The 23,763-nt window shown below is 43.8% G+C and overlaps 1 pseudogene; it reads left to right on the plus strand.

Annotated features, from left to right (window-relative positions):
- The first annotated feature begins 979 nt into the window (after nucleotides 1-979).
- On the plus strand, nucleotides 980-23,763 carry LOC112244631 (annotated as a pseudogene).

The following is a 23,763-nucleotide window of genomic DNA, read 5'->3' on the forward strand; positions in this document are numbered from 1 at the left end:
GTGGGGATCGCTCTGCTCTGTGTCTCCTGTGTGTGTGTGGGATCGCTCTGCTCTGTGTCTCCTGTGTGTGTGTGGGATCTGCTCCTGTGTGTGTGTGGGATCGCTCTGTCTCCTGTGTGTGTGTGGGATCTCTGCTCTGTGTCTCCTGTGTGTGTGTGGGATCTCTGCTCTGTGTCTCCTGTGTGTGTGTCTCTCTGCTCTGTGTCTCCTGTGTGTCTGGGATCGCTCTGCTCTGTGTCTCCTGTGTGTGGGATCGCTCTGCTCTGTGTCTCCTGTGTGTGTGTGGGATCGCTCTGCTCTGTGTCTCCTGTGTGTGTGTGGGATCTGCTCTGTGTCTCCTGTGTGTGTGTGGGATCGCTCTGCTCTGTGTCTCCTGTGTGTGTGTGGGATCGCTCTGCTCTGTGTCTCCTGTGTGTGTGTGGGATCTCCTCTGTGTCTCCTGTGTGTGGGGGATTGCTCCAATCTGTGTCTCCTGTGTGTGTGTGGGATCGCTCCAATCTGTGTCTCCTGTGTGTGTGGGATCGCTCTGCTCTGTGTCTCCTGTGTCTCCTGTGTGTCTCCTGTGTGTGGATCACTCTGCTCTGTGTCTCCTGTGTGTCTCCTGTGTGTGGGATCGCTCTGCTCTGTGTCTCCTGTGTGTCTCCTGTGTCTCCTGTGTGTGTGGATCGCTCTGCTCTGTGTCTCCTGTGTGTGTGGGATTGCTCTGCTCTGTGGTCTCCTGTGTGTGTGGTCCTGTGTGTGCATGCATGTGGGCGTGCATGTGTATGCGTTTGTGTGTTTCAGATGCTCCTCAGATGCCCACCCCCCATCGTCCCCATCATCAGGAAATAACAGGTAAAGAACGCTGGAACGCAACTGAAGGAGGGAAACAAGAAAACAAGTGCGAGAGGACACAATTGAAAAAAGTACTGTGAGTGAAGGAGGAAAGCGGTTTCAGCAGGACACTAAGGAAGAGTGTGTGTTTTCTCCAAAGCTGATGATGGCTACGAACACAGTTACTCTCAAAGGCTCCGCCCCATGGGGCTTTAGACTACAAGGAGGACAGGACTTCAACATGCCACTAGGTATCTCCAGGGTAAGCGAACACACATGTTCACGTTGGTTTAAAAGCTGTGTTAGAGTGACTTCTGATGTGAGATATAGTGATTGTGGTGTGTGTGTGTGTGCGCGCGCGCGCTTGTGTGTATTATGAAATGACGTAACGATTTGTGACAGACGCTGAGCAGTGACCTGACAGAGACACTTGTAAAATACGTCTCTCTCTGTCTCTGTGTCTCTGTCTCTCTGTCTCTCTCTCTCTCTCTGTGTCTCTCTCTCTCTCTCTCTCTCTCTCTCTCTCTCTCTCTCTCTCTCTCTCTCTCTCTCTCTCTCTCTCTCTCTCTCTCTCTCTCTCTCTCTCTCTCTCTCTCTCTCTCTCTCTCTCTCTCTCTCTCTCTCTCTCTCTCTCTCTCTCTCTCTCTCTCTCTCTCTCACTTCAATTTAAGGGCTTTATTGGCATGGGAAACACATGTTAACATTGACAAATCAAGTGAAATAGATAATAAACAAAATTCAAAGAAACAATAAACATTACTCTCTCTATCACTACTCTCTCTCTCTCTCCATCACTCCTCTCTCTCTCTCTCTCTCTCTCAATTTCAATTTAAGGGCTTCATTGGCATGGGAAACATATGTTTACATTTCCAAAGCAAGTGCAATAGACAATCAATCTTCTCTCCCTCTATCTCTCCCTCTCTCTCTCTCTCCCTCTCTCTTCTCTCTATATATCACTCCCCCTTTCTCTCTCTCTCTCTCTCTCTCTCTCTTCTCTCTCTATATATCACTCCCCTTCTCTCTCTCTCTCTCGCTCTGTCTATCACTCCCCTTTCTCTCTCCCTCTCTCTCTCTCTCGCTCCCGCTCTCTATCACGCCCCCTTTCTCTCTCTCTCCTTCTCCCTCTCTCCCTCTCTCTATCACTCCCCTCTCTTTCTCTCTATCACTTCCCCCTTTCTCTCTCTCCCACTCTCTCTCTCTCTCTTTTTTCTGTCTCTCTCGCCCCCTCTCTCTCTCCCAATCCCTCTCTCTGTCTCTCTTATTCCTCCTGGAATTTTAACAATATTACAAGTCTATTATACCAGAATAAATCAAAACCTGTATGGTTCTACAAAGAACCTTTGAAATTGAGAAAAGTTGTTTATAGAACCATTCTCCATAGAGGTTCTATAAAGCCCTCCAAAAGCATTGTAATCATAGCAGAACCCTTTTTTGGTGCTATATACAGTTGAAGTCGGAAATTTACATACACCTTAGCCAAATACATTTAAACTCAGTTTTTCATATTTGCTGACATTTAATCCTAGTAACAATCACTTGTCTTAGGTCAATTAGGATCACCACTTTATTTTAAGAATGTGAAATGTCAGAATAATAGTTGAGAAAATGATTTATTTAAGCTTTTATTTCTTTCATCACATTCCCAGTGGGTCAGAAGTTTACAAGCACTCAATTAGTATTTGGTAGCATTGCCTTTAAATGGTTTTACTTGGGTCAAATGAACCAGACTACGACTTGTGTTTGAGCCGTTGAATTGTGACTCCACTTTGTCTCTATACTGATGTTTTGCCTGTTAGATTGCCTGAATAACTACACTGTTTGTATTCGGCCATATTTCCAGTCATCTTGCCATGATTAAATGCGGGGGTGTTATTGCCTGAGGCTAATCCTGGATATCTCTTTGGAAAGCAACTCTTGCCCTAATTTCATCGCCTTTGTTAACTAGGGACATTAGTGAGTAATATACTCGGAAGCGGTGGGAGGTGTGCCCGCATCCAAAGCCTCACTAGAAGACCGCTCCGGCACCCTCTCCTCTGACAGCGTTGTTTTGGGTCGGCCTCTGGAATCAGTTCAAATGTCCAGAGAGGTGCAGACAAAGGATCCGCTTTGGGAAAGTCGTATTCCTGGTTGTAGTGCTGGTTGTGCTGGTAAGTTGACATCTCTCTGATATCCACTAGTTCTTCCTGGCTGTATGTAATAACACTTAAGGTTTTCTGGGTTAACAATGTAAGAAATAATACATTAAAAAAACGAAATACTGCACGGTTTCCTAAGGACTTGAAGCGAAGCTGCCATCTCTGTCGACGCCATCTTTATTGTCACCTTCCCTGAGACCTGAAGTGGTGTTGTCCTTGGGTTGGTGTTAGTGAGCATGCTGGCTACTGTTTGTTTTTCTCTGATCGTTAATGTCTCCTCACCTCAGTGCAGCCAAAGACGGTCTACTGACAAGATACCCGAGTCTCCACTCTAACAATGGGAATCAATGCCCGCTAAGGTGGAAGGCAGGCTGGAGGAGGTGGGAACATTCTAGCCAATGAGAAGGCAGATACACATGAGTACAACAGGCACAACACGCATCCACTTATATCAGTACATTCATGACAGCCTAAACATGACAAAACTTATAATATATCAAATAAACCTCACGTAGCAAATTAGCATTTACATTATATGTTGATCAAATTCTTTGACCTCCATGCAAAAAAATCCCTGCTTCCAATGCGGACAGATTTTGGGGTGGAGTGGCAAGAGCTCTCTCTGTCATGGAGGGTATTTTCTCCATTGTTTACACTTTTGCTTGATCTGATTCCATTTTTTTTCTTCTACCCAATTGGTAGTTACAGTCTTGTCTCATGGCTGCAACTCCCGTACGGACTCGGTAGAGGCGAAGGTCGAGAGCCGTGCGTCCTCCGAAACACAACCCAACAAAGTCGCACTGCTTCTTGACATAATGTCCACTTAACCCAGAAGCCAGTCGCACCAATGTGTTGGAGGAAACACTGTACACCTGGTGACTGTGTCAGCGTGCACTGCGCCCGGCCTGCCACGGGAGTCACTAGTGCGCGATGGGACAAGGACATCCCTGCCGGCCAAGCCCTCCCTTAACCCTGACGATGCTGGGCCAATTGTGCACAACCCCATGGGTCTCCTGGTCGGGGCTGGAAGCGACAGAGCCTGGACTCGAACCAGAATCTCTAGTGGCACAGCTAGCACTGCGATGCAGCGCCTTGGACCACTGTGCCACTCGGCAGGCCCGATCTGATTCATTCTAATGGTGTGTACTTCTTACAGAGAATACATTCAGAGTTTTGGATCTGAATTTCTATTTTCTCCAGACAGACAGAGTACGTTGTTGTGTCCCATGGCAATGCAGTACATTTTTATCTAGTGTTGGATAGTAAGACCATGATCTGGATGACTTGTGCCTGTGTGTGTGTGTGTGTGTGTGTGTGTGTGTGTGTGTGTGTGTGTGGCTGGCTGATTCAGCATAAGCAGAGGGTGAAGTCTGAAGAGAGCAGATGCTGTTACAGAGAGAGAAATTATGTTGGGGGAGTAGGGGGGTAGTTGGGGGAGTAGGGGAAGGGGGTAGTTGGGAGAGTAGGGGAAGGGGGTAGTTGGGGGAAGTAGGGGAGGTGGGTAGTTGGGAAAGTAGGGGGTAGCTGGAAGGCCTTTTTCAACAGCGCAATGGGTTGGAATGCTTTAGGGGGGTGATCATGTGTGTTATTGAGGGAGAGGTCCTGAGATTCGAGACTCAGTATGTATGAGCTGAATCATGACGTCCTTTACAATAAAACATATCTTTACTCAGTAGTCTATAATGCTCATTAGGTGTTTGTATCAAAGTTTTTCTCTGATTTCTTGTTGTTGTTGGAATGAATAACTTAGTTCACATCAGCATTTTCTGCTTTAAGATGTTCTTGTATAACGGCCCGGTCTTGGCACTTCAAAGTTGGGTTTGAAAATGTTGCTCATTTGAATTATCTTCAAACGAACTAAAACTGTTTGGGATAAAAGTTGTTTTTCTTTTTAGTTGTTTTTAGAGGAATCAGCATCAACATCTTCTGTATCGGTCAGCATCAGTCCACTTCAGCCACTCATCTTCTGTATCGGTCAGCATCAGTCCACTTCAACCACTCATTTTCTGTATCGGTCAGCATCAGTCCACTTCAACCACTCATTTTCTGTATCGGTCAGCATCAGTCCACTTCAACCACTCATCTTCTGTATCAGTCAGCATCAGTCCACTTCAACCACTCATTTTCTGTATCGGTCAGCATCAGTCCACTTCAGCCACTCATCTTCTGTATCGGTCAGCATCAGTCCACTTCATTTTCTGTAAGCATCAGTCACCACTCATCTTCTGTATCGGTCAGCATCAGTCCACTTCAGCCACTCATCTTCTGTATTGGTCAGCATCAGTCCACTTCAACCACTCATTTTCTGTATCGGTCAGCATCAGTCCACTTCAACCACTCATCTTCTGTATCGGTCAGCATCAGTCCACTTCAACCACTCATCTTCTGTATCGGTCAGCATCAGTCCACTTCAACCACTCATTTTCTGTATCGGTCAGCATCAGTCCACTTCAACCACTCATCTTCTGTATCGGTCAGCATCAGTCCACTTCAACCACTCATCTTCTGTATCGGTCAGCATCAGTCCACTTCAACCACTCATCTTCTGTATCGGTCAGCATCAGTCCACTTCAGCCACTCATCTTCTGTATCGGTCAGCATCAGTCCACTTCAGCCACTCATCTTCTGTATCGGTCAGCATCAGTCCACTTCAACCACTCATCTTCTGTATCGGTCAGCATCAGTCCACTTCAACCACTCATCTTCTGTATCGGTCAGCATCAGTCCACTTCAACCACTCATCTTCTGTATCGGTCAGCATCAGTCCACTTCAACCACTCATCTTCTGTATCGGTCAGCATCAGTCCACTTCAACCACTCATCTTCTGTATCGGTCAGCATCAGTCCACTTCAACCACTCATCTTCTGTATCGGTCAGCATCAGTCCACTTCAACCACTCATCTTCTGTATCGGTCAGCATCAGTCCACTTCAACCACTCATTTTCTGTATCGGTCAGCATCAGTCCACTTCAACCACTCATCTTCTGTATCGGTCAGCATCAGTCCACTTCAGCCACTCATCTTCTGTATCGGTCAGCATCAGTCCACTTCAGTCATCTTCTGTATCGGTCAGCATCAGTCCACTTCAACCACTCATTTTCTGTATCGGTCAGCATCAGTCCACTTCAGCCACTCATCTTCTGTATCGGTCATCATCAGTCCACTTCAGCCACTCATTTTCTGTATCGGTCAGCATCAGTCCACTTCAGCCACTCATTTTCTGTATCGGTCAGCATCAGTCCACTTCAGCCACTCATCTTCTGTATCGGTCATCATCAGTCCACTTCAGCCACTCATCTTCTGTATCGGTCAGCATCAGTCCACTTCAACCACTCATTTTCTGTATCGGTCAGCATCAGTCCACTTCAACCACTCATCTTCTGTATCGGTCAGCATCAGTCCACTTCAACCACTCATCTTCTGTATCGGTCAGCATCAGTCCACTTCAACCACTCATTTTCTGTATCGGTCAGCATCAGTCCACTTCAACCACTCATCTTCTGTATCGGTCAGCATCAGTCCACTTCAACCACTCATCTTCTGTATCGGTCAGCATCAGTCCACTTCAACCACTCATTTTCTGTATCGGTCAGCATCAGTCCACTTCAACCACTCATTTTCTGTATCGGTCAGCATCAGTCCACTTCAACCACTCATTTTCTGTATCGGTCAGCATCAGTCCACTTCAACCACTCATTTTCTGTATCGGTCAGCATCAGTCCACTTCAACCACTCATTTTCTGTATCGGTCAGCATCAGTCCACTTCAACCACTCATCTTCTGTATCGGTCAGCATCAGTCCACTTCAACCACTCATCTTCTGTATCGGTCAGCATCAGTCCACTTCAACCACTCATCTTCTGTATCGGTCAGCATCAGTCCACTTCAACCACTCATCTGACTCCTGTTGCTGTGATTGCTGTGTTAGAAAGCGGTGTTTCTTTTGTCCAGCGAGCTTCTCACTGTGTATCTTAAGGAGTGACAGTTCAGTTCCATTAAAATGTTGACTTGTCACTATTATACCACTGCATACCACTGCTGACTTGCTTCTGAAGATAAGCAGGGTTGGTCCTGGTCAGTTCCTGGATGGGAGACCAGATGCTGCTGGAAGTGGTGTTGGAGGGCCAGTAGGTGGCACTCTTTCCTCTGGTCTAAAAAATATATCCCAATGCCCCAGGGCAGTGCCCTGCCCTGTGTAGGGTGCCATCTTTCAAATGGGATGTTAAATGGGTGTCCTGACTCTCTGAGGTCATAAAGATCCCATGGCACTTATTGTAAGAGTAGGGGTGTTAACCCCGGTGTCCTGGCTAAATTCCCAATCTGGCCCTCAAACCATCACGGTCACCTAATAATCCCCAGTTTACAATAGGCTCATTCATCCCCCTCCTCTCCCCTGTAACTATTCCCCAGGTCGTTGCTGCAAATGAGAACGTGTTCTCAGTCAACTTACCTGGTAAAATAACGAATAAATAAAAAATATTATGTATGGCTGCTAATCAATGTTGATCCATCCTGGTGTGCCCTAGTTTGTTCACTCCAGCCGATTATCAATTAGACAGTAGTTTATCTGATTGGTTTGAAGGACAACAGACACTCGGTACATTTACCTTTAGATAATCACTGTCTGATTATTTACCTCATAGATTACCTGAAATATACAAGGACTAAGGCTTTATGAATACGGTCCACAGTCACAGTACTATGAATGATGAAAAGGAAGGATGAAATGAAAACCTGCTAACTAGGTGGGCCCCCAGGGCAAGAGTAGAAAACCAACTTATATTCATGAGCTTGCCTTGACTGACAGCTCTTTGAAACTCAAGTGACTTGGTGCAGTGAGCAGTGTTGCGTAAAGCTCATCTCAAGCTAATTTGGTGATACACAAAGCAACTCAAACATTGAAATTGTATAAATTCTCCCGTTTGGCATGTTTCTTGTGATGTGGTTCACAGCAGCACTGACAGATGTGTTGACTTGACGACTGAGTCAGAGTTTTGAAGGACCCTTACCCCCATTTTGTTCCATGCTGGCTGAAGACCTAGCTAGCCAGTAGTGCTGAGTGATTGACTCAAATGTTGGTTATTTTTAGTTTTTAAACAACTAATTGACTGATGTCGGTTCAGTTATTTGAATTACAATTAGTTTGTTTTTTATTCTTCTGTGAGCTCAATGTGCAAATTGCACATCACTTCTCTAGAGATAAATCAGATTCAGATTGAACTCTGCGATGTCAACTGAACAAAAATGTAAACGCAACATGTAAAATGTTGGTCCCATGTTTCATGAACTGAAATAAAAGATCCCAGAAATGTTCCATATTCACAAAAAGCTAATTTCTCTCAGATTTTGTGCACAAATTAAATCACATTTTATTTGCCACATGCGCCGAATACAACAGGTGAAACCTCACCTTACAGTGAAATGTTTACTTAAGAACCCTTAAAACCTGTTGAGTGTAGGGGGCAGTATTTTGATGTTTGGCTGAAAAACGTACCCAAATGAAACTGCCTATTCCTCAGGCCCAGAAGATAGAATATGCATATAATTGTCAGACTAGGATAGGAAACATTCTAAAGTTTCCGAAACTGTGAGTATAACAGGACTGATATTGCAGGCGAAAACCTGAGGAAAATTCAACTAGGATGCGCCTCTTATTTTGAAACCTCCCTGTTCCATTGCATGCCTTCCCTCCATTTAAAGGGGTATCAACCATATTCCTTTCCCTATGGCTTCCACATGGTGTGAACAGTCTTTAGACATAGTTTCAGCCTTTTATTCTGAAAAATTAGCGAGAACGATCACATCGCGTCAGTGGATGGCTGGGTGCCAGCAGAGTTTTGCAAGCGCCAACAGCTTGGAGCATAACGCGCCAACCAAATGGAGGTATTTTGGCTATAAAAATAATCTTTATGGAACAAAAGGAACATTTATTGTGTAACTGGGAGTCTCGTGAGTGCAAACATCCGAAAATCATCAAACGTAAGCGATTCATTTTATTGCTTTTCTGACTTTTGTGACCAATCTACTTTGCTGCTAGCTATTTGTAATGTTTTGTCTGCTGAGAGAGATGTCCTTGGTTTGCTTTCACTGTAAAGCTTATTTGAAATCTGACACGCCAGGTGGATTAACAACAAGCTAAACTGTGTTTTGTGTCGTGGAAATTTCCTCTATTTACCAAATCATGAGAGCAAACCACAACACAAGTCAGAGTTAGTTATCAAAGTCCATCTTTAATTATATGAGCTCTATCACAACCCTGTGACTCTCAGATCAATTCTGTATCTATCCATGAATTCTCTGAGAGCCCCCTTCTGCATTGCAACTGAGATCCTTTAATAGCAAAGAACACACATAGTCAGACAGCATAGACATAATAAATCGTTCAGCTTTGTCTCCTTACTCAAACCCAGAACCATAAACCAATACTCCATATCAACAGGCATATATCAAACGTGTCATTTAGATACAACCAATTCTAAATACAACCAATCCTGGACAAGCTCACGGGGAGCATAGAATGATTCCAGACACTGCCATCCTCCTCTCCCCGATGGGAAAAGTAGGGAGTGACTGACACACAGACACAGTGGAGCAAAAGATATGTTTACACATGATGACACCTTGACCTCTCCCCTCTCTGCAGCCCATGCAACTTAGTCTTGACAGAGAACAGATAACTGCCAATGGCCACCACTATAGTACAACAAAATACATTCTGATGAGAAGTAACTCATAAGCATATCATGAAAATAAAACATCCTATCTATGTTACCCACCAATTCTGATTATTCCCCAACATTTGTTATATTGCACTTGTGATTTCAGGAAAATGTAATATTTTTAGTAATTTTATTTGAATTTGGCACTCTGCAATTCAGCGGATGTTGACGGAAATTATCCCACTAACGGGATGGGTGTGCCAAGAAGTTAACCAAAAATACAGTTTTAAGAAAACAAATGAAATAGAAATATAACAAATAATTAAGGAGCAACAATAAAATAACAGTAGTGAGGATATATAAGTAATTTTTCCAACAATTGTTTAAAGACAGATTATTTCACATATAATTCACTCAGTGCCTCTTTGCTTGACATCATGGGGAAATCAAAAGAAATCAGCCAAAACCTCAAAGAAAATAGAGACCTCCACAAGTCTGGTTCATCCTTGGGAGCAATTTCCAAACGCCTGAAGGTACCACGTTCATCTGTACAAACAATAGTACACCGGTATCAACACCATGGGACCACGCAGCCGTCATACCGCTCAGGAAGGAGACGCGTTCTCTCTCCTAGTTATTAACGTACTTTGGTTTTTACTTTATGTCATTTGTTTGTATTTTGAAGAAGTCAGACCGCGGCTCTATAGAGAAGAGATTAAATAACACTTAACAGAGACGTGATCATGAGATGAAATAACACAGAACAGAGAGACGTGATCATGAGATGAAATAACACAGAACAGAGAGACGTGATCATGAGATGAAATAACACAGAACAGAGACGTGATCATGAGATGAAATAACACAGAACAGAGACGTGATCATGAGATGAAATAACACAGAACAGAGACGTGATCATGAGATGAAATAACACAGAACAGAGAGACGTGATCATGAGATGAAATAACACAGAACAGAGAGACGTGATCATGAGATGAAATAACACAGAACAGAGACACATGATAATATACAAATGTAAGCAAGGTTTGAAATTATTATGTTTTAGTCAAATATTATATGTGTTTGGGCAAATTAATATACAAATGTAAGCAAGGTTTGAAATTATTATGTTTTAGTCAAATATTATATGTGTTTGGGCTTCTTGCGGTCAATTTTCAGCCTACAAATTATTTGTAATTTTGTTCCGGGCCCCGGCCATCCGCTCAAGAAAATATCAGAATTTAGTTTAGTATCCCTGTACTAGGGCAAAAAAATAAATGTGCACCCCTTGGGGTCCCCAGGGACGATTTTAGGAAACGCTGGATTAGTAATTCCGGGACTGGAAACCATGGCTTGGTGCTGGGTCCACTGTTGAGACTGGGGACCGGGAACCAGGAACTGGGAAGGGGAGAGGGGAGGAAGGACAAACGGAGGATCAAGCAGACACAAGTATGCCCATCGGCCTGGGCAGGTGTTGGAGGAGGAGCGATGCGGAGGCAAGGCTGGACGCTGGAGGACAGAGGGCACAAACAGGGCCAGACCCACCTGGCCATGGAGCACTCAGAAATAGTTGGCAGGTGTGTTCAGTGTGAGTGCATCCATGGGGCAGTTCTCTTTACATACCTTGTGCCATGTGTGGAGGCAACCGTGGGTTTGATCATTCCGTTGCAGGCGTGGCGGAGGGCCTCTAGTGAGTTGTTTGTGTTTTTGACATGTCTTAGCATACCTCCTGCACTGACTTGATGGTAGAAGGGAGGGTACTGGGAGGGGTGAAGCCGGATTGTAAGGTTCGGGGGTCTGGACTGAGGCTGACCGGCTTGCTGCTGTTCGGGATCAGGGGCAGGAACAGCTAAGGGGGATGGATCTGGGTCACTAAGGAGCAGGAGGAGGAGGAGGAGTCAGGGGCAGTAGGGGTTATGGTTAGAGGTCGACCGATCAATCAGAATGGCCAATTAATTAGGGCCGATTTCATGTTTTCATAACAATCGGAAATCTGTATTTTTGGACACCGATTTGGCCGATTTTTGTATTTTTTATTATTATTATTATGTAACTAGGCAAGTCATGTTTAACTAGGCATTCGTGTAAATCTATGGCAATGTATGGCAAAAAAATTCTGTAATCACTGCCAAAGGAGATTCTAACATTCACTCAGGAGAGTGAATACTTATCTAATCAAGGTACACTATATATACAATAGTATGTGGACACCCCTTCAAATAGTGGATTAGGCTATTTCAGCCACACCCGTTGCTGACATGTGTATAAAATCGAGCACACAGCCATGCAATCTCCATAGACAAACATTGGCAGTAGAATGGCCCGTACTGAAGAGCTCAGTGACTTTCAACGTGGCACCATAATAGTATTTCATCTTTCCAACAAGTCAGTTCATCACATTTCTGCCCAGCTAGAGCTGCCCTGGTCAACAGTAAGTGCTGTTATTGTGAAGTGAAAACAACGGTTTAGAGCAACAACGGTTCAGCAACGAAGTGGTAGGCCACACAACTTTATGGAACAGGACCGGTGAGTGTTGTAGCATGTAAAAACACTCACTACTGAGTTCCAAACTGCCTTTGGAAGCAACATCAGCACAAGAACTGTTCGTCGGGAGCTTCATGAAATGGGTTTCCATGGCCGAGCAGACGCACACAAGCCTAAGATCACCATGCACAATGCAAAGTGTCAGCTGGAGTGGTGTAAAGCTCGCCGCAATTGGACTATGGAGCAGTGGAATCGAGTTCTCTGGAGTCATGAATCGCGGTTCACCATGTGGCAGTCTGCTGTACGAATCTGGGTTTGGCATAGTGCCAACTGTAAAGTTTGGTGGAGGAGGAATAATGGTCTGAGGCTGTTTTTCATGGTTTTGGCAAAGCCCCTCCTTTGCACAAAGCGAGGTCCATACAGAAATGGTTTGTCGAGATCGGTGTGGAAGAACTTGACTGTACTGCATAGAGCCCTGACCTCAACCCCATTGAACACTTTTGGGATGAATTGGAATGCCGACTGCGAGCCAGGCCTAATCACCCAACATCAGTGCCCAACCTCACAAATACTCTTGTAGCTGAATGGAAGCAAGTCTCCGCAGCAATGTTCCAACATCTAGTGGAAAGACTTCCCAGAAGAGTGGAGACTAAGACAGCAAAGGGGGGACCAACTCCATACTAATGCCCAAGATTTTGGAATGAGATGTTCGACGCGCAGGTGTCCACATACCTCTAATTGTGTAGTGTATATTAATATTGTATTTCTCATGTATAAAAACATAATAATACATCTTCAGCTTTATTATTTCAGAGTGTTCTGTGTAGATCGTGGACAAAAAAATTACATTTAAATACACTTTAATCTCAATTTGTAACACATGAAGAAATTCATTCTAAAGACACTGTACTTATGCGTTATGTTATTTGAATGATAACATATTCACTTAGGATCTCGCTTGCTGAAGTCTATACGCCAAAAAATGGATGAATGCAACAACCATGACTCTGTCACTAACAAACAGTGATATGCGTTGTGTGTTGGCACCCTCTAGTGTTCCTAGTGCAGTTGTAGCAGCTTCCACAGTGAAGAGCAGAGGATCCTCCGAGTCCATATTCATGTAATTCCCTTCGACCATGCCCACAAATTGGGGAACACAAACATTCTTTCCAATTGACCCAAAAGAGCCAACTTCGCCTTATTTTACAGAAATGCCGAAAAGCTGCTGCATTGTTGTTCATTGTAAATATAGCCAGGTTAAAAAAAAACTCAACCTAGAGGCTCGGAGAAGAGCCCTGTCTGTCTGTGGCTTCAGGCAATTCGTGGGAGAGGTGGAAATGTGGGGACCCGGTTGTCGAAGTGGGCCACACAGCTATGTCTGTGGAGAACATTTCATCACAGGTAAGATATTTAGCTTGTTTAGTGTAGTTCTTTTGTAACTCTCTCATGAAAAGAGCCATGAGGGACGCCCTGCAATATTACATTTTGCTACATAGTGATAATGCAAGAGAGCAGGCAATGTTGAATAGTAATCTTTAGACATGTTGAACTTTTGTTGCCTGCCTGCCTGCCTGTATGCCTGCCTGCCTGAAATATGTCTTTCTAATATGGTCATACATTGGGCAGGAGGTTAGAAAGTGCAGCTCAGTTTCCACCTCATTTTGTGGGCAGTGAGCACATAGCCTGTCTTCTCTTGAGAAACAGGTCTGCCTACGGCGGCCTTTCTCAATAGCAAGGCTATGCTCACTGAGTCTGTACATAGTCAACGCTTTCCTTAAGTTTGGGTCAGTCACAGTGGTCAGGTATTCTGCCACTGTGTACTCTCTGTTTAAGGCCAAATAGCATTCTAGTTTGCTCTGTTTTTTGTTAATTCTTTCCAATGTGTCAAGTAATTATCTTTTTGTTTTCTAATGATTTGGTTGGGTATAATTGTGCTGTTGTCCTGGGGCTCTGTGGGGTGTGTTTGTGTTTGTGAATAGAGCCCCAGGACCAGCTTGCTTAGGGGACTCTTCTCCAGGTTCATCTCTCTGTAGGTGATGGCTTTGTTATGTGAGGCAGGGTGCTGCAGACTTTTCTAGTGCCCGGCCAATTCGTTAATATATATATGTTGAAGAGGGTGGGGCTTAAGCTGCATCCCTGTCTCACCCCACGAACCTGTGTGAAGAAACGTGTGTGTTTTCTGCCTATTTTAACTGCACACTTGTTGTTTGTGTACATGGATTTTATAATGTCGTATGTTTTACCCCCAACACCACTTTCCATCAATTTGTATAGCAGACCCTCATGCCAAGTTGAGTCGAAGGCTTTTTTTAAACCAATAAAGCATGAGAAGACTTTGCCTTTGTTTTGGTTTGTTTGGTTGTCAATTAGGGTGTGTAGAGGGAATACATGGTCTGTTGTACGGTAATTTCGTAAAACTATCTGTCTGTCTGTCTGTTGTTTCCCTCATTGTTAATCTATCCATCACTCTTTATTTCTCTTAGCCTCTCACTACCATCCCCAAATCACTTGGCCCTCCATTTGCGCATTCACACCAAATGCGCAAGTATCCCAAAGCTAAGGGAGTGGAAATTAACAAGGGTGTAGGGGTTAATTAGACCCTCCAATAGCCACTTCGGGCAAGACTGCAGGCTTCAGAGCGAAGTGCTATCCCGACACAAAATAATGGAGAATTATATACGACAATTATACGCCACATGCATTTATTTATGTCAGATTTTGAGACTTGACCCATGTAACAAATGAAATACATCCCAAATGAAATGTTAAAGTGTAACTGAGGTGTATATCTTGTAAAACGACAGGGGGGATTTGTTCATTTGAATTTCATGCTGTTTTATTCCAATTTAAATGTGAAACATGAATTGCATCATTCAAGTCACTAGTCCCAAAGTTGATGGGTTTATTGATCCCTTCAACACTCTCTGGGAGTCACCCTCTGAATCTCGCAACATGTGACAACAGAGGTCCCTCCCGAGGGAGTTGGTAGGGGCGAGGGGGCAGTTTGGGATTCACCATTATCTCTCTTGGAGGGTGAGGATGTTAGAAAAAGAAGAAGAAGAAGCAGAAGAAGAAGTGCCAGAAGGGGCAATATAACTCCCCCATTGGCCTGTACTCTGCACACACTCAGAGAGATGACCCTGCTGCAAGGGAAGGTGTCAGGAGAGGAGTCTGGGGCTGCCAGATTGGGTAGAGAGGGGGCAAGCAGCGGAGTGTCATTCCTGGGGTAGGTAGCCTGGGGGCGTATAGGAAATGAAACCCTGTTCCCCGTAGAGTGCACTAGCTCCCAACCCCCACCTCCCACAACAAAACCTCCAAACTAACTGTGACAAAACACTTCCTCCTCTCCCAACCACTGGGAACACCTGGAAATAAGGCCTTGTTGTACTAACCCCATGTTCTACTATGCTTGTCACTCTGTTCCTGTCCCCATCCCCTCCCCTGGTTATCTCCAGTCTCGGACAACTTGGGGGGGAGGAGTTAACGAGCACACACCCCTCAGAACATTCCGTGATTATCCCGGAACACGTTACGCTGGCTCACATTCGTTGTCGCCACCCGGAGTGGTAACGTGCACGCTCGGACACCCACCTGGACTGTCTCCAGGTAACACAGCACCACAGGGTCACACTGTTCGTGTGTATATGACGACTACAGTCATTCCACTGACAACGGGGGATTTAGCTCTTTGAAGGAACGTCCTCTCACCTCATCAGTTCTTCGCTAATCTAAGCTGGGCTGGGGAGTGAAGTTAAGAGGTTGTACTGATCGGCATACGTTAAATGTGTCCGGTACAGGTGACCCTCTTTTTGTAAGCTGACACAAACAAACACCAGAACAGCTGCTCCTCTCCATGCTGGAATGTTCCACTCTGGTTGAAGTGGATCCCAACCCCCCTCTCATGCAGTATCTCACACACACACACACACACACAGGGATAGATCCATATCTATATTCAGCACATAACCCCTAAACTCCTCCAACAATTTGGGTAGTGTGTGTGCCTCTGGGTTTTGAGCTAAGAGTAAAAACACCCGTTTCTGTTCTCTCGAAGAAAATGGACAATGAAGTATTCTTCTTCTGTCTGAGTGTGTGTACGCGCGCTTGTGCATGTCTGTGGGTCTGTGTTTGTGTGTGTGTGTGTGTCATGTGATTGTGGAGCTCCTGTTCCTGTCTGTCAGTCTGCTAGGTCACAGGGAATCCAGGGAAATATCACAGTGATCACACACAACTCTCTCTCTCTCTCTTTCTCTCTCTCTCTCTCTCTCTCTCTCTCTCTCTCTATATATATATATATATATATATATATATATATATATATATATATATATATATATATATATAAAAACACAAATGCTATTATAACACACAGAACGACTCCTAGAACTATCACCTTAATATCACTCTGATAATACCTTACTCTCTGTCTCTCTGTCTCTCTCTGTCTCTCTGTCTCTCTCTGTCTCTGTCTGTCTCTCTCTCTCTCTCTCTCTCTCTCTCTGTCATATTGTTACAGATCATTGCAAACACGGCTGGAAAGTCAGTACCACCTGAAAGTGGATCATTTGCATGAACAATGTTGAAGAGTGTGTGTGCGTATGCTGTTGATGATGCATTTCCAGCCAATTGTTATCGAAAATAGGTTTGTTACCCGAGGCTTTGATCAAAAACGTTGTACACTAGTGGCACCTGCTGGTCAAAAGCCAAATTATTATAGATGACGTCGAACACGCTGTAGCTCGAGTCTTCTACCTTTTTGTCTTCTACCAAACCAATCAGGTGGTTGTTTGACGAAACAAAGCTTCGGACGTCATTGATCACGTGCTTCTGATAAAGTGATACACACATCGGCACACTGCACACTGCTTCGATGTACACTGCTTAGCGATTTCGCCGCATACGCATCAAACGTAACATCACTAAACCCCATATTTCATGGAGGGTTTCTATACGATTATAGACTTCATTATTTATTCATTATCATTTATGAATAAGAAGTAAACTGCTTATATACTAAATACGACTTATAAACCTGTTACAACCCCTTTATAAAGGGAAATTGTTACCCAGTATAACGTACTACTAGGGTAATAATACTGTAGATACTGAGATGACGTTTAGTGTTGATGAAGTCCAATTGTAATAACACTTATCAACGCTGTGCTGAAATGTTCTAAATATATATACATATATATATACTGCATTGCGTCATTTTCATCAGGGTATACCGTGTATGTGTTAGTGTATTCATAGGGACGCATAAATGCATTTATGGCCAGTACATGTACGCTGGACTATGTGTGTTTATGTGTGGGTACTCATTCTGTATGTTTGTTGACGTGTGCATGTACGTGCATTAGTAGTATGCAGTATGGACGTTAATAAGGCATCACTACTACCTAGGAATGTACAGTGTGCATGTACGTGCATTAGTAGTATACAGTATGGACGTTAATTAGGCATCACTACTACCTAGGAATGTACCGTGTGCATGTTTGCAGTGTGTGTGTAGTATACAGTATGGACGTTAATAAGGCATCACTACTACCTAGGAATGTACAGTGTGCATGTACGTGCATTAGTAGTATACAGTATGGACGTTAATAAGGCATCACTACTACCTAGGAATGTACAGTGTGCATGTTTGCAGTGTGTGTGTAGTATACAGTATGGACGTTAATAAGGCATCACTACTACCTAGGAATGTATAGTGTGCATGTTTGCAGTGTGTGTGTAGTATACAGTATGGACGTTAATAAGGCATCACTACTACCTAGGAATGTACAGTGTGCATGTTTGCAGTGTGTGTAGTAGTATACAGTATGGACGTTAATTAGGCATCACTACTACCTAGGAATGTACCGTGTGCATGTTTGCAGTGTGTGTGTAGTGGTGGTGTTGTCTTTCACACCCTATTTACTATTAGCTAGCTTTGATTGGTTTAGTTTCCATTGCTTGTCTGTAGAATGTGTCAGAGATATTGTGTTTCTGGATCAGTGTGTTGGCGTGTGTATTTCCCTGATGTCAAGGCTCATGCTCAGTGTCTTAGTCCCCAGTTGACATTAGAGTCAATGTATTACTAACACAGGTACTATATAATGAGTGTACTGGAGAGACAGACAGGTACTATGTAATGAGTGTACTGGAGAGAGAGACAGGTACTATATAATGAGTGTACTGGAGAGACAGCCAGGTACTATATAATGAGTGTACTAGAGAGAGAGACAGGTACTATATAATGAGTGTACTGGAGAGACAGCCAGGTACTATATAATGAGTGTACTGGAGAGAGAGACAGGTACTATATAATGAGTGTACTGGAGAGAGAGACAGGTACTATATAATGAGTGTACTGGAGAGACAGACAGGTACTATATAATCGGTGTACTAGAGAGACAGACAGGTACTATATAATCAGTGGAAGTGTACTAGAGAGATAGACAGGTACTATATAATCAGTGTACTAGAAAGACAGACAGGTACTATATAATCAGTGGAAGTGTACTGGAGAGACAGACATGTGCTATATAATCAGTGGAAGTGTACCGGAGAGACAGACAGGTACTATATAATCAGTGCTAGTGTACTGGAGAGACAGACAGGTACTATATAATCAGTGCAAGTGTACTAGAGAGACAGACAGGTACTATATAATCAGTGCTAGTGTACCGGAGAGACAGACAGGTACTATATAATCAGTGCAAGTGTACTAGAGAGACAGACAGGTACTATATAATCAGTGCTAGTGTACTAGAGAGACAGACAGGTACTATATAATCAGTGCTAGTGTACTAGAGAGACAGACAGGTACTATATAATCAGTGCTAGTGATTATCATAATGTGGGTAAAACCTGAAGTGCTGTTCAGGATGTAAACCCTCAGACAAAATACATTTAAGTTATGTCTCTGTCTCTGCCTCTCTGTCTCTGCCTCTCTGTCTCAGCCTCTCTGTCTCTACCTCCCTGTCTCTACCTCTCTGTCTCTACCTCTCTGTCTCTCTCCTACTCCTGCTGCACCTCTCACCATCCTCCTCTCTTTTTATCTCTTTCTTTTCCCTCTCCTCTTTTTACATTAGTCTGGCCGTCTGATTCCCCTACAACCTGTGAACCCAAATACGGATCCGTATTGCCGCCTGCCCCCTTTATCCCACAAAACCCTACAAAGCCTCCCAAAATTACCATTTATCCCTGACCCTTGACCCTGTGCCCCGACCCTATCCCCCTTCAGTCAGGAGTATTTGCCCAACTTTAACCCCATAGCTCTGAAGGACTCGGCTCTGTCTACCAATAAACCCATTGAGGTGCGCGGCCCGGGAGGCAAGGCCACTATCATCCGCGCTCTCTACAACACCCCCATATCCATGTACTCTCAGGACGCCATCATGGACGCTATTGCAGGACAGTCACAGTCCAAGGGCCATGACGGATAGGAACACATACACACATTGCACGCACAGACACATGCAAACACGCACGCACATGGATACAGACACACACACAGGCACGGGCGCAGAGACACAATCCAGAGAGTACATTTTGTATTAAGAGTCACACTGTATTTCTACACTCACACTTGTCACCCATCCTTTCCTTCCTTCCTTCCTTCCTTCCTTCCTTCCTTCCTTCCTTCCTTCCTTCCTTCCTTCCTTCCTTCCTTCCTTCCTTCCTTCCTTCCTTCCTTCCTTCCTTCCTTCCTTCCTTCCTTCCTCGCCACTTCATCCACAACCAACCAATCAATCAATCAACCACCCTGTGTCATGTCACCCACCCCCGCCCCCTCTGATCACGTGACCTCAGTGAGGATGTACCTGCTGGATCCCCCCTGGCGTAAGTATAAACCGTGTACTTTTACACCCTACTACTCTCCTCTATATGACATGTGTCTTTTATTAGCTTACTGTAATACAGTAATATCAGGCTCATGTAATACAGTAATATCAGGCTCATGTAATACAGTAATATCAGGCTCATGTAATACAGTAATATCAGGCTCATGTAATACAGTATATTTACATTTGCGTATATCATTTGGATCTGGTGTTTTCCATGTGGCTCTCTGTCCATGTGCCTAGCTATTTCTCTGTCCATGTGGCTAGCTATTTCTCTGTCCATGTGGCTAGCTATTTCTCTGTCCATGTGCCTAGCTATTTCTCTGTCCATGTGCCTAGCTATTTCTCTGTCCATGTGCCTAGCTATTTCTTTGTCCATGTGCCTAGCTATTTCTCTGTCCATGTGCCTAGCTATTTCTATGTCCATGTGCCTAGCTATTTCTCTGTCCATGTGCCTAGCTATTTCTCTGTCCATGTGCCTAGCTATTTCTCTGTCCATGTGCCTAGCTATTTCTCTGTCCATGTGCCTAGCTATTTCTCTGTCCATGTGCCTAGCTATTTCTATGTCCATGTGGCTAGCTATTTCTCTGTCCATGTGCCTAGCTATTTCTCTGTCCATGTGGCTAGCTATTTCTCTGTCCATGTGCCTAGCTATTTCTCTGTCCATGTGGCTAGCTATTTCTCTCGCCGTGTCTGTCTCATTTCCATGTGTCTGTAGTTTGCATCCAGTTTCTTGCATCCAGAGGTGAAATATGGTGTTTCAAGGGTTAACTAGGGTGTTTCAGCATGCTTTCAGGGGTTAACTAAGGTTTTTTCAGGGGTTAACAAAGGTGTTTTAGCATGTCTTCAGGGGTTATTTAAGGTGTTTTAGTGCTCTTTCAGGGGTTAACTAAGGTGTTTCATCAGGTTTTCAGGGGTTAACTAAGGTGTTTCAGGTGTTAACTCTTATGTTGCAGCATGTTTTCAGTGGTTAACTAAGGTGTTTCAGGGGCTAACTAGAGTGTTTCAGGGGTTAACTAAATTGTTTCAGGGATAACTCTGGTCTGATGACATAAAAGGGAATGTTCTGAGTATCACTGGTCTCCCCCTCTTGTTCTAATCCCCCTAACACTAGACGAGGCTCCTAACCCTAACCCAGCCAACCATCCTCCCGGAAAGACCTACTCTAACTTACCTAATCCAATCAGTTGCCCATCAAGAACTTGATAGAATCAGGTGTATTAGAGCAGGGGTAGAGCAAAATGGTAAATACCCAGTAACTGTCTATACGTAGTGCAAAATAAGGGTTCTTTGGCTTGTAACCAGAGCAGAAGCCATTTTGATGCTATATAGAACCTTTTTAAAAAAATGTTCTATAAAGAACCATGCTAATAAGATGTTAAATGGAACTTGTATGGTGCTATAAAGAACCTTTTCCTAAAGTCCCATTGAAAAGGTTCTACAGTGCATTCGTAATGTATTCAGGCCCCTTGACTTTTCCATATTTTGTTACATTACTACCTTGTTAAAATGTATTACATCCTGTATTTTCCTCATCAATCTACACACAATACCCCATTAAGACAAAGCGAGAACAGGTCTTTAGACATTTTTGCAAATGTATTCAAAATAAAACACAGATATAGCTTATTTATGTACATAAGTAATCAGACTCTTTGCTATGAGACTCGAAATTGAGCTTAGGTGCATCCTGTTTCCATTGATCATCCTTGAGCTGTTTCTACAACTTGATTGGAGTCCACCTGTGGTTTACTGGGGCGTTACAAAAAAATGAACGCTGATACAACTCAAATCTGGACCCCCTAGAGCAGGGTCCCCCAACTGGAGGCCCCCTTTGGCCCGAGCAAAAATAAAATCATTTTTCTTTCTTTTCTTTTCTTTTCATTGTTGGACATAACAGACTGTAAAAACACCAGAAATCAGCTCCAAGTGATTTTAATGATCTGTTCCCAAGTATTCCCACACATAATATATACTGTACATGTGATTGTATACAAATGTAAGCAAGGCTTGAAATGATGTTTTAGTCATATATTTGATCTATTTGGGATTCTTGACTATCAGTTTGAGTAATGACTACACAACCACTTAAGTAACTGTACTCAGACACATTAAGTGCAGGAGGTTAAGTAACTGTACTCAGACACATTAAGTGCAGGAGGTTAAGTAACTGTACTCAGACACATTAAGTGCAGGTGGTTGAGTAACTGTACTCAGACACATTAAGTGCAGGAGGTTAAGTAACTGTACTCAGACACATTAAGTGCAGGAGGTTAAGTAACTGTACTCAGACACATTAAGTGCAGGAGGTTAAGTAACTGTACTCAGACACATGTACTGCAGGTGGTTGACACATTACATTAAGTGCAGGTGGTTGAGTAACTGTACTCAGACACATTAAGTGCAGGAGGTTAAGTAACTACTCAGACACATTAAGTGCAGGAGGTTAAGTAACTGTACTCAGACACATTAAGTACAGGAGGTTAAGTAACTGTACTCAGACACATTAAGTGCAGGAGGTTAAGTAACTGTACTCAGACACATTAAGTGCAGGAGGTTAAGTAACTGTACTCAGACACATTAAGTGCAGGAGGTTTCCTCAACATTTTTATTGGAATCCAGACAGAACATCCAACAGTTTACATTTTCATTCACCCTGCAACCTGCATTCATGATGCCTGGCAGAGTTTGGATTAACATGTGGAGACATCCTGAGCCATTTAAAGTGGGACAACCACAGCAACGGGTGCAAAAAACAAAATGATTGGATTAGTTTAGAAAAATGTACGTTCTTTATCTTTGTGTAGCATAAGATTAATCAATTATTCAATGTACAGTAGAGCATGCTGGGAAAAAGTGAATTTGTTATCATAACTTTTTTTAAATGTAGTTGGGGATTTCTCATTTAGTTTTGAATCAGTACCAAGTAATAATTACTTTTCATTGACTTTGTGTTCAACTTTCTATAAGTATTTGAGTTAAAAATGTCTTGGGGGTTTACAGTAATGGACTAGTCACTGACATCATGTATCCTGCCTGCAGCGGTTCCCTGCCTGTGAAGGACCCGGTGGTTGACAGTCTACCAGGCTGTGATCCAGCAACATGACAGAGATGAGGAGATGGCCGAGTGGGCCAGACGGGCTGCCAATCTGCAGTCCAAGAGCTTCAGGATCCTGGCCCACCTCACCGGCACAGAATACAGTCAGTACACCTCTACTCAACTCTCTCTCTCTCCTCTTCATCCCCCTGTCGCCTCTGTACCTCTGATGACTTCATGCATAGATGTATTTTGTTCATGTTTTATGGATCCTCACCTCTCTTCTCCCTCCCTTTCTCTTCTTCCCCTCCGCCCTCCTTTTCTCCCCCTTCTCTGTCTTCAGTGCAAGACCCAGATGAGGAGGCCCTGCAGAGATCAAGGTGAGGCGCATGCACGCACACACACGTTCACGCACGCACGCATGGACACACACACACACACACACACACACACACACACACACACACACACACACACACACACACACAAAGTCTTGTGAGGACACACAATTAATTCCCCATTCAAAATACTATTTTCCCTAACCCTAACCTGTACCCTTACCCTAACCTTGACCCGGAAACCTAATCTTAACCCTAACACTAAACCTAAACCTAAACCTAAACCTAACCCTAAACATTGACCCTCTGTCTCTCTCTCTCTGTCTTTCTCCCTGGGATAAGTTTGAGTCGGAGGTGAAAGGACCTCGCTTTCGCAATTTGAAGAACTGGCCCAACGGTCTCTCAGCTCAGATCCTCAATATCCCTGAGACTCCCTTCTAATTGATCTGTCAGATCTATCCTTTACC

Source organism: Oncorhynchus tshawytscha, linkage group LG24, assembly GCF_018296145.1.
Source record: "Oncorhynchus tshawytscha isolate Ot180627B linkage group LG24, Otsh_v2.0, whole genome shotgun sequence".
Taxonomy (NCBI): Eukaryota; Metazoa; Chordata; class Actinopteri; order Salmoniformes; family Salmonidae; genus Oncorhynchus; species Oncorhynchus tshawytscha.